Genomic DNA, 10,122 nt, shown 5'->3' with positions numbered 1-10,122 from the left:
ATATGCTTCCTTTTCAAACTTAATGGGGATAATTTCTTTCTTGGGACTAGCAATGTGGACCAGTTTGACTGCAGAAAATTTCTGAGGAGATCCTTTGTCCTTCGCTTGTAGAGTCAGGTTATAGCCATATGGAAAGCTGTCCCAATCAATAGGCTTTCTTTCTTTGACTTTGTACTCATTCATCCATTTACCTTCTTTAGTCAGAAAAAACTGTTCTAGCGGATCTCCAGCCACAATGGAAACAGATTCTATTTCTCCATTGGCTCCTTCATCTAGGTCATCAATATTAACAACTGCATAGGTAGGCTCCTTGTCTGATGGGAAGGGAATATGGGTTACTACATTTATTGTTGGGGCATGTTCATTTATACGTTCAATGTGAACATAAAGCTTGGCAGTGCTGCTTACACCATTGTTTCCATAAAGCTTCATCCCACGGTCCACAGCCAAAATCTCAAGATCATATCTGTTTTTCTCATCGTAGTTTAACCGGCCACTTAAGGAGATAACACCACTCGTAGGATGAACAGAGAAGAGATCAACTTTGTTTTTGAAGTAATAATAAAATTCACCATTGCACACACATATATATATATATATATATATATATATATATATATATATATGCATCTGCATAGCCAGATACTGAGAACAGTCTGCCTGAGAACAGTCTGACTGCCAGTCAGAGAGGGACCTGGGGGTGTTGACTGACAGCCGGCTGAACAGGAGCCAGCAGTGTGCCCAGGGGGCCAAGAAGGCCAATGGCATCCTGGCTTGTGTCAGCACTAGCGTGGCCAGCAGGGACAGGGAAGGGATCTGACCCCTGTCCTCGGCACTGGTGAGGCCGCCCCTCGATTCCTGGGTTTTTTGGGCCCCTCACTACAAAAAGGACATTGAATGACTCGAGCGTGTCCAGAGAAGGGCAACGGAGCTGGGGCAGGGTCTGGAGCACAGGTCTGCTGGGGAGCGGCTGAGGGAACTGGGGGGGGGTTTCATCTGGAGAAGAGGAGGCTGAGGGGAGACCTCATCGCCCTCTACAGCTCCCTGACAGGAGGGTGCAGAGAGCTGGGGATGAGTCTCTCTAACAAAGTAGTAAGTGATAGGACAAGAGGTGATGGCCTCCAGTTGTGCCAGGGAAGGTTGAGACTAGTTATTAGGAAGCATGTCTTTCCAGAAGGGGTTGTTGGGCGTTGGAATGGGCTGCCCAGGGAGGTGGTGGAGTCCCCATCCCTGGAGGGGTTTAAGAGTCAAGTTGACTTAGCACTGAGGGATCTGGTGTAGTTGGGAACTGTCAGTGTGAGGTTAATGGTTGGAGTGGATGATCAAGGTCTTTTCCAACCTAGACGATTTGATTCGGTGAACAGTTAAACTACAATGAAGAAAATAAAACTGCTTTATAAAGCTCCCAGGTGAAGACTCAGGTTAGGAAACGGCACAGATGAGATAGCCTGTAGGACTGAAGCTTACCCTTGCATATGTACCACAATGTATCTGCAATTAGTCACCTCTCTCCACCAAATGCAGTGGGTGACACACCCTAAATGGGGCCACAGTGATGAACACTTTTCTGTATGTCCAACAAATGCTCCATTGGCTCGGTACTACTGCCATCCCAGCCTAAGAAAGGTGAAGAACCCCTTCAGTCTATCGCCTGTCCTGCTGCCAACAGGCTGCCCCAGCCAGCTAGAGCAGGACTGCACCCTTGCTCAGATGGCATGAATTCCAGCTGACACCATATCACTTTGTCAATCCCAAGAAGAATTTGACTATAAATAAGGCACACGGCTGCATCACTGTCAGTATGTCTCAATCCACTCTATCCCACTCCAGCCACCTCAAAGAAGTGAGAGCCTTTCCGTTGATTTAAAAAGGCTTATTATACATGTAAGTATTCAAATGCAATTAATAAGCAGCCATTTGGGGAAGATTTGGAGTTCCACCATGCAGTCCTGTTGTGGTGCAAGGCTGCAGTGCTTGCTTCAGGGATCTAAATTAGGAGGTTAAACAAAGACACTGGCTGAAGGTTGCTGGAGGATGCTGCAGAAGCTGGGAGCCATGTCCAGCTTACTGCTTCCCACTGAAAGGAGAGGAAAGGAGCCTGAGGAAACTAGGCAGGTGCTTACAGCAAGGCAGTGTGAATAAGCTTCTTTGTTACAGAGTACATTTGCTGCTACTCATGAAAATCATAAAAATCAATTTTAAAAGGCAATTATTGAAAGACCCACTGCACTCATACATTGCTCTCATTGTCATTTAAAAGCTGCTTGAAAATGTAGTTTTCTCCAAGCTAGAATACAGAGTGGAAAAGGATAGGGAAAGTTGTCGATAATGGCAGGGGTTAATTTAAATTTCCAACATAATTTCAACATCCCCTAGGAGATTTATAAGTTGCATGAAAGTTTTGGAATAGGAATTCATGTTAGTTATCACTCCCAATATAACTGAATGACTACTGCAGTTTTAAGTACTAACGACAATCAATTTATCGCACTGATGTTAGAATGTTCACACAAAAAACTTCCTCATCCCACAGTCTATATCCCATTGCTTAATACATTAATCAATTTGATCAATTCTCCCAAGTGTTTGTCAAGGCACTCATCTTTCAATACACTTATTTTCCACATGCAGTTCTCCCCCCATTTGTTTCCTTCTTATTTTCTTTTCTACTATACAAAAAAAAAAAAAAAAAAAAAAAAAAAAAAAAAAAAAACTGTAAGATTGTATCACCTTCTGGACCCACATTCCCCAGTACCAGGCAAATTAAAAGAGAACTACATGTAGCTGTTCTTTTTCTGAATATGCAGACTCAATTGTTGTGCACATATCATGCACATCCTGAGATTAACATTTCATCCCATACAGTTTATACATCAAATATGCAGAATTCTCTAATATGCTTTATGTACGTGAGGGACCAGGTCTCCCCATGCTCAGGTTGATCCCCCAAAGACCCAAGATGGAATTTTTCTACTTCAGCTAGGAAAGGATTTTTTTTATTACTGTTGCCATTTCACTCAGCTAAAAGATCAGAGCAGTGGCACCTTATTTTTCAGGACAGCAAACATTCATCAACTTAATCCACCAGTGTGAAAATATCAAAGTCCCTTATTTTCATGGGGCTTTATGTGATCACTTTAATACTGCCACTAAAAGCTGCTCCTTCAGCCTAGCACGGGAGACGATGCTCTCAAGTAGAAAATACAGGCAATATATGGTACACTGCCAAGGAAAAGCCAGACAAGAGGAATGAGAAATTCTAATGAGAGACATCCAATTCATAACAAAATAAAGGGCTGTGCCGCTTCTGTGATGTGGCATTATTAAAATGCTCAGACAAATCACTGTATTGCTGCCTTTCACCAAGAGCACTTCAGCATCTTCAATCTATGCTGAAATACCAGTCTCTCTCCATTGTTAAGAGAAAGTGAATTTTTGCTGGATTACGATGGAGACTGATGTTACGTTTCATATGAGCACCCACATTTTATTTCACTGCAGCTCAGCAGTTTCCCAGAAATGCATGTCTCTGGAGTAATGAAATGAATCGTGTTATCCTATTTACGTCTCATTTGGTGGTGTAGTTTCTCCTTTCCATACCATAGTTCAGCCTCAGCTGTTTTCTCTGTCATTCATGGCCATCAACATCAGGTTTCTAGGTCCACTGTAATAAGGTATCAGTTTTCCTGAGAAATGCATTGCTAAAAGCAAAAATTTTAAAACTTTACCTTCAGGTTAGCCATACCCAAAGTTACAGACTCCGCCGTGGCAGACAGGCATCAAAGTAGACATTTACAGAGCTGTGTGATTAGGTGAACCTAATGAAAAAGTTGTGCATATTCCAGGCACTATAATATGATAACCTTGCACTCCCATTCCATTAATCTGTTTGCAGACAAAGCCAGGGCTAAAACCTAATCTGGAATACACTGTTGTAAATCCAGTCATGTCAATAGTCTACAAAGGTTTAGTGGTTCAGTGCAATCAGGATCAGTGCTGACACTAACTTCCACCTAGAAACAACATATGTATATGTCTCTCTGTGTGTGTTTATGAATGCATGTTTTGGTTATCTATACATATGTATACACAAACACACAGTTTGTGTATTTTTAGGTATAATTTCAGGGTTGGCACTGGAAAAAATGGACCTTCACATCAGGCAGCACTTTCAGAGTTTGATTTCATTTCAGATGTGGTATGCAGAGTTGTAACAAGCTCCTCATTGAAGTTATTCATCTATCCATATATTTATATGGCCATCATCATTATATTATTTGAAAGTCCCAATGGATGAGCTATTAAACTGCCACTTGGGCTACCCAAGAATGTTTTATTCATTTACTGAATTCCTTTCTTCAGGCATATTTGTTTTTAAGAGCTCATAATACATACATACTCAACACACAGGAAATGTAATGCGATAGGTTACAGAAACAAAGTACAAAGCAACCCACCGTAAATTAAGAGGCATTTCTTTAAAGGCACTTCTTGTCAAAAAAATGTTATGGTTTCAAGTGAAGAGAAAGTTTGTGATTACTTTTGCTTGATTTAGAAACGTTTGGGCAGGAGCTACTCAGAGAAAAAAAAAAAAAAATTCCCCTGGTACTGCTCAACATGGGTTAGTCTGAAAAAAAAAGAAACAGCTCTAAAAAGAGCAGATACTAAAAGAAAAAACCTCCTTCTAACTACCCAAGGTAACAAGATAACACAAAATAGGAATCCAGCATCTTTCCACTTTAGCTCACATTAAATACTCTGGCCTTAAAGTGGGAAGGACAGCATAGAGAAACAAAATGGTGTGTCCTGGTTTTTAAAACTCTTTAAAATAAACTTGAACATCATGGAGGACTCGATAATTTCACATTTGGTTTTCCACTCAATCACTTTCCTTTGCTCCTTGAACAAAGATTAACTACGTGACCCAAACCTTGCAGAATAGCTGCAGGGACCTGTAGGTGGCTGGTGCTCCTTAGAGCAATTGAGAGAGGTATAAGCTTCATTCCTGTTTTTTTTTTATCTTGGCTCTGGCTACTCTAGTCTGGGCTGCATCCAAACATAACACCCCACCAGACTGAGAAGGAAGGCTCAAGTCCCAGGAACTGCCAGGATTCCTGCACACCAAAATTGTGGCTCTAATTCAATGTGCAGATATGAAACAAGTACTGTGTGATCCTTTGTTTGATTCCTTCTCCCTAGGTTAATTCTTCTAATCCCAAAGATCTCCATAACAGAAAAATACTTGAAAAAGAAAACAATGCATATACCTCTTGGATAAACTCAGAAAATATTAAACAATAGCCAAAAGAACTTATATAGAATATAAAGAATATAGCAGGTTAGCTTCTTCAGCAAGCATGATGAATAAGTTTTTAAGCAGGTCACAACAGGGAAAAGAGTCGTCTTCTCTCTCCCCTTATGCTCCAAGCCCAATTACATCCTATGAGATTAGCATTTTTCCAGTCGACCATCAGGTAAATTAACTTAGGCAATGTGACTAGTTAATACAACACAACTACTTAAGACTTTCTACAGGTCCTTGGAAAGAGAAAGAAGAAACCAATCCGTGCTTTAACTTCCATCTTCACCACAAGGAACCAATGAAGCTCTTACCTATAGACTTCTCTGAGCTGGGAGAAGAAAAATCAGTTTCTCAATTTCCAGTGACAAATTTCTGAGAGTCAAGGTATTTATACACCTCTGTGCATGGGGAAAAAAAGGGTCAAGAAACCTTGACTTAAAGGTTTTTACTTTAACTGGTATTTCTCTTGGAGAAGCTGGGAAAGGAAGGGCACCTTCTCACACGGGACAGAAGTGGTGACCTCATGGTATGGAAAAATACTACGATTTGAAATTATTACTCCTTTCTTAGGAGAGTCATTAACAATTCTCTTTCAAAAGGTAGCTTTTAAAATTCTATTAAATAAGCAGCTTTACAGAAAAAATGTATATTTGAAAATATAAAGGTCTTTTTAGGAGGCAGAAGAATATTAACGTCACATGCACCTGAAGTCTAAATAGTACATAGTGAAGTCATGCATCTGCAGCTCTTGATGTTGTTGGAAGTGGCCTCAACCTTACAAATAGCTCCTTCCTTTCACTCAATGCCAACATGGGCAATATCCTATCTATTCTTATGGTCTAATCATCAAAACACCAAACTTCCATGCTTGTCACACAGGCAAATCCATGCACCTGAATGGAGCCTATTACTCTCCGTGCTATTTTCTACAAACATCAATCTGCCTACACAAAAACTTCTACATGACCAGGCCACCAGGCCCTGCAAAAAGGGTGAAAGAACGGTTACAAAGTATCTTGACTGGTTTGCAGTTACTACCTATTTAAGGCTTATGTCAAAATGCATCACTGACAGGAAAAGATGTTTTTCACAATCTGTTGTCAATATTGCAACAAAGAGATGGGAGCCCATGTACATCAGTGCCCTGTCTTGGAAGAAGCCTCTTTCGTAGCCCAAAACTATGGGAAAAAAACTCTTCGAAATGCATGGAAATTTATATTTAAGGCACACAGAAGATACCAATCTAGGAGTTTAAAGACCAAGGCAGCTTTCTACCAGCCATGGATTTTATACTCTCCCCCCATTACACAAGCAGTATCACTAGTAGGTTGTCAAAGGAGAATAGGGAAAAAAAGCACATTTAAATGGCCCTTCCTCTCATCAGACATCTTCCTGGAGTTGCATTCACAGTAGTTTACCCAGCTAGGAAAGGCTAACAACTTACTGGCCAGGAAAAGAAATAAGAATATAGACTAAGAATCTGTAATTTGTGCCATACGGAAATGAATTAAAAACACACGTTCAGCTCTAGGCAGGAGGGGAAGAAAACCTGACTGACACCGATAGATTTGCCACAGGGGACATATTCAGGGGGGGCTACCTGCTCCCTGATGAGCACAAAGATATGTTTTTCCATAGATATGATTATATGATGATGTGTTTATCCCAAAAAGAGAAGATGAAGACAAAATGACCATTTCTGCAGAGTAAGCCCTTGCAAGAGACAGCGCTATAAATCCTAACCTTTCTTAGAGCTGCAAATCCTCCTGCTGCCTGCATATAATTTCACACAGGAGAGAGGCCGCTCAGCATGTAGCAAGTGTAATTCAGGCTGTCCCTAGGAAGTGAAGATTTAGCCACCCAGCCGTATGTTATGAATAACTTTGTTTTGCTAGCAGGTGCTGGGGATTTTTTCCATACAACACCAATTTTTGCCAAGTATCAGTTCATCAGCAAATGCTTCCACTTGTGAGCAGGAGTCAGGCATCATTTGTCTTCCTGGGAAGCGGGTGCAAAGGGTCTGTCGGACTCTCCCTTCCCCCTCAAGGATGAAACCTGGCTTGGGGAAATGACAGAGGGGGAGAAGGGAGGAATAATTTGCCGCCATGTGAGATATGTGAAAAGGGAATTCCTGGGAGCCACCTTACATGGGATTTGAGCTTGTCCCTTGGTGGTCTGCCCCCAGGGAAACAAAGCCTGATATCCAGTTTGCATGCTTTGTGTATCTCCAATCCCCCCAGGCTCTTGCTTTTTAAATCACTGTAAAATGGGGAAACTTTGGGGTAGTTTCAAAATGAGAGAGTTATTTGCATGGGGGCTATATGCTTTCTTATGAAACACACTCAAGCACACTATTTCTTGCTTATTTGGCCATTTTTTTTTCCTCCTTATCTCATAAATCTACTTTGACCCCCATCTGAGGAACCAAGCTTGAAATCTCTTTCTAGGTACAATGCCAGTACAAAAAATCCAGGACTGGTGAGTCCTCCTGTCACTGCTGTTTTTTCCCTGGATCTCTCTTCACCGTGTGTTAATTTGGACCCCCCACAGACAGCCAGTTCTTTCCTGAGCTGCACCTCTAAATCTCAGGGGCTCTGCTCACACATCCGAAGGCTGCTGAGGACCAGCAGGCAGGACCACACCCCGCCATGCAGCACCTTCCAGCTGCATACACTGGGACTTGAATGGTGATGTGACTGGGCTCTTTGCAAATCTTACCCTTTCTCTAATGTAAGTAATAAATACAACTGAGACCAGAGAGCCTTTTGTGAAAAACCCACCCTAGAGCACAACCTGATCTCTACTTTTCACAATGCCTGGTGAAACGCAGCAATGGAATAAGCACTACCGTGCAGCACCGATGTGAATGTGGTGTCCCTACAGCTGAAAAAGCATCTTCCACCTTTCCCACACAAGGCTCAGTTGACACCCTGTACTCTCTTCCATGGTACTTTTCCTGCAAACCCACTCCTGCTACTCCCAGGCACTGCTGGTCGCTGCTGCCGGTCTGCTCTGTGTTCAGGATACTGCACATACTCCTTCTGACAGCTTGCACAGGCTTGTATAAACTATTTGGATGTAGTTTATAGTAAGAAAGATGTCTATGAGATTTACAACTACTGTTTCCAGGGCCATAATAGGTATGTAGGTGTAAGGACTGGGGTAAACTGTTACTCCCAGAGGAAAAAAAATACTATAAATCTCCCTCAGACACTCTGTGTGTGGAGTCAGGGCAGCTCAAATAGTCCAGACCCTTATATATGGGCAAAAGGAGGGTGGTTGAAAAAGAAATGAAGACACAAAAGCTGCTTTCCAGCTGATAGCTCCATCTAAACAAAATAACATAAAATGGAGACCAGGGGAAGAGACTGGTGGGTTGGACCAGATGATCTTTAAAGGTCCCTTCCAACCCAAACCATTCCATGATTCTATGATTATGAGATGCCAAGTCAAAATAATGACAGTCCATTAAGGATTTCACAAAGGGGCTGTGAGATAAATTATTTCACTCCATGCCAGACCTTGGGATAAGCCCATCTCCAAGTTTGTCCCAGAATGATTTGTTGATTGACAGAGAGGTGGTGTCAGTGGGACTGCTTCCTGCAGCTGCAGTTAGTGCTGAAGAGGCAGGTATGGATGGAGCCAATAGGAACAAGAAGGGACAGTCAGGACAGGGATGAGCAGAGACATGGGACCTGGTCAGTGAGGCAAGCTGGGAGGGCTGGTGAGCAGCACCGAGGTACACATCCCCCTAACCAACACAGTGCCATTTACCATACACAGAGGCAAAGGCATCTTCTTGCCCACAGCACAGCAGGCTTGCTGTCCAAAGATGCTGCCAGGGTTGCTGATCTCCACTTTCTACCATAACTTGATGGTATTTGGTCCATGCAGGAGCAACACTCAAAGTGACCTGAGAAAATGGTACTGCCTGAGCATCCAGAAAGAAGTCTCAGAAGACAACATATGGATGCATCCAGGTGCCATTCAGAAAAAAAAAAAAAGCGCAACACAATTAAACAGAACTACCACTTGAGAAATACCTAAATCTTAGGATTCTAGAGGGACAAAGAAAGAAATAAATTTTTTCTTGAGTCCAGGAACTGCATTATTGGTTTTACAATGCCATTTCTCTTTGAGATGGCTGTGACACACTTCAATAGGGAGAGATCATGCCTGAAGTGCAAGGAGCAAATATTTTCATTGAGATTCTCAACCAATTTGAGATTTGAGAACAAAATGTAGATTTAGCAGTGAACATTTTTCTTTCAATAGTGCAGGAATCTTCAGGGTGCTGGCACCTGCTGCTGTGCTGCAGGCGTAACACAGAGCTGCTACTGCTTCTGAAGCAACCCATTTCGAGTTGTCTACAACCAGCTAGGGATGTCTACATGGCTCTGACTTCCAGGCACTGCGGAACAATCACCTTTCTGAAAAACTACTCCGAAAAAATGGCCTCCCACTGGCCCTCTGATGAAATAGCCTCTGAAAACCTGGACCAACCTTAAGCCCACAATTGTTCACAGAAAAAAAACAGAAAAATGCTCATTAATACACACAGTGGCTGCTTCCAGAATCTTCCTAGGCAAAAACACTCAGGAAGGTTGCCGTTTGTCCAAACAGGCAGCAATTAGAGAAAAGGGCTATTGCCATTACTTTTTAAAATTACATCTAACTCAGGCCATTGAAATTGGTTAACCTGCCTAAGTAAGAAGCAATGCACAGACACATCAGGTCAAATACATCAGTTTCTCTCAGATAAGTGGAATTCACACTGCAGACATCATGTGGAAAATTGAAAAATAGATGGAGTCTACTTA

General features: G+C 42.1%; 1 protein-coding gene across 12 annotated transcripts in view; it reads right to left on the bottom strand.

Moving 5' to 3' along the window:
• The window catches only part of FAT3 (FAT atypical cadherin 3), a 409,192-nt gene that overhangs the window by 322,395 nt on the left and 76,675 nt on the right, over positions 1 to 10,122 (bottom strand). The gene's annotated exons all lie outside the window — the stretch shown is intronic.

The sequence above is a fragment of the Athene cunicularia genome (genome assembly GCF_003259725.1).
Source record: "Athene cunicularia isolate RWA chromosome 1 unlocalized genomic scaffold, athCun1 chr1_part1, whole genome shotgun sequence".
NCBI lineage: Eukaryota > Metazoa > Chordata > Aves > Strigiformes > Strigidae > Athene > Athene cunicularia.
This window is presented reverse-complemented; position numbering and strand designations above follow the sequence as displayed.